Below are 2,407 nucleotides of genomic sequence, written 5' to 3' on the forward strand. Positions count from 1 at the left end.
TCTTTCCTTCTTTCTTTCTTTTCTTTCTTATTCTTTTCTTTTCTTTTCTTTTCCTTCCTTCCTTCCTTCCTTTTTCTTTCTTTCGTTCACCTTCTTAAAGAACAAGCTTGTGGTTTAAATAAATTTTCTCTATTATTTTTCTCTTTCTAATATCATTGAATTTGGCTCTACCTTTGTTATTTCCCTTCTTCTGCTAATATTTTTCTTTGCTCTTCTTTTTCTAGTTTCTTATAAGTGGAAGCTGGGGTCACTAATTTGAGACTTTTTCTAACATGGGTATTTTTGGTGCTACAGATTTCCCTCTAAGTACTGCTTTAGTTGCATCACAAGATACAAGATCAATACATAAAAATCAACTGCATTTCAGCATACCAGCAGTGAACAAATGGAAACCAAATAAAGACAGACAATGCCATTTATAGTAGCTCTGAGAAAATAAATACTGAGCTATAAACCTAATAAGACTTACACAGGATCTGTATGCTGAAACTACAAAATGCTGATGAAAGAACCAAAGATGTAAATAAATGGAGAGACTTGTCATGTTTGTGGATTAGTAGACTATCATAAATATGTGGATTCTCCCCCAAATTTATCTATGATTAAATACGATTTCAATCAAAATCCCAGAAGGGTTTTTGTATAGATAAGCTGATCCTACAACTTACACAGAAAGGCAAAATTGATCGAAAAGCCAAAATACTTTTGCAAAGGAAGAATAAAGTTGGAGAAATCACACTACCAGATTTTTAAGACTTACACAACCTGATCTTGACCGTGTGGTATTGGTAAAAGGACAGACTCAGTACAAAGTCCAGAAAGAGACTTGTACACATGTGGCTGAATGATTCTTCACAAGGATGCAAAAGAAATTCAGTGGGGAAAGCGTAGTCTTTTAAACAAATGGTCCTGGAACAACTACACGTCCATCCAACTGCTCTGCAAAACAAAAAACACAAACCTCACACTTTAAAAAAAATTTACTCAAAATAGATCACAAATCTCAATGTAATATATAAAACTATAAAATACTTGGAAGAAAATGTAGGAGAAAACCTTTGTGAACTGGAGCTAGACAAAGATTTCTCAGACATGAAGCCAAAAAAGCACAATCCATTAAAGGAAAAAGATTGATAAACTGGACTTTATCAGAATTAAAATTTTTGATCTATAAAAAATGCTGTTAAGTGAATGAAAAGACAAGTTGCAGATCAGGAGATAATACTGCAAAGCACATATGTGACAACAGATTTGTATCCATAATACACAGTTTCTAAACTTAATAGTAAGGAAACAACCACAGTTTAAAAATGAACAAATGACTGGAACAGATGCTTTACTGGAGAAGATATACAGATGACAAGCAAGCACAGGAGATGTTCTGCAGCAGCAGTCTTTAGGGAAAAGCAAATCAAAACCACGATGAGAGTTCACTACTTGTGTATTAGAATGGCTCAAGTAAGAAGTACTGACGATAGCAAGTGCTGGTGAAGACACAGAGCAACTGTAACTACCTTTTTGCTGAACAACAGCTTTTTCTCACACTATATAAATATGCTCACAAGAAGTAACAAAGGTTCATAGCAAATATTCTGAGCTTTGTGAACCATTAGGCCTCTGTTGCAACTACTAAACTCTGCCCTCAGTGGAACAGCCAGAGACAACGGGCATTCATGTCTATTGGGCGGGTTCCAATAAAACTTTACTAAAACGGATTGTAGCTTGATGTGGCCCATAGGCTGTAATTCACCAACCCCTGTTCCAGGGGCCGGAGTAGCAGATGATGGAAAACCAGCTGTGGTACGCCTAGAACACAGCTGGCAACTATTGGGAAGGCCCAGGGCTGGCTTCCATCAACACAAAGCATTTCATTAGCAGCTACCTGGCTTTGTTGGAGAAACATCTTGATGGCTTGCAAGCACTGGTCCTGAGGTAGTTTCAAGAGACAACCCCTTTCTGACCCAGATCTCCTGCCTCTGCCGAACATCCACATTCTGAAGTCCTTTCACCATCCGTGCAGCAAGGGTGGAGTCTGAAGCCTTGAGGGGCTGAAGGCCTGTCTTAAGCAGCAGAGCTGTGTCAAAAGCCCAATTCTCCTGACCTCAACCCCAGTCTTATCCATGGAACAAGCCTCCCCCTTACAAACAGGGAGCTCCCCCCCAAAAAACAGGAAGTATCTTCTCTGGCCCCAAAACGAAAGTAACTGAAGTGTTTCTCAGGGTTGTCCAGGATGGCGTCATAATCACCCGCTCCATCAGCATCCCTGTGGGTGGGACGTGGGTGACCCTGACACACCCCCCGGAGAGGGAACAGTTCTTATTCCTCCTGCCCATCTGGCAGCCCAAGACAGGGCCGGGGTCCCAGGCTTCTGCAGAGAAGCCCCGTCTTCACGATACCCACAGCATGC

This window comes from Camelus bactrianus, chromosome 10 (assembly GCF_048773025.1).
Source record: "Camelus bactrianus isolate YW-2024 breed Bactrian camel chromosome 10, ASM4877302v1, whole genome shotgun sequence".
Classification (NCBI taxonomy): Eukaryota; Metazoa; Chordata; class Mammalia; order Artiodactyla; family Camelidae; genus Camelus; species Camelus bactrianus.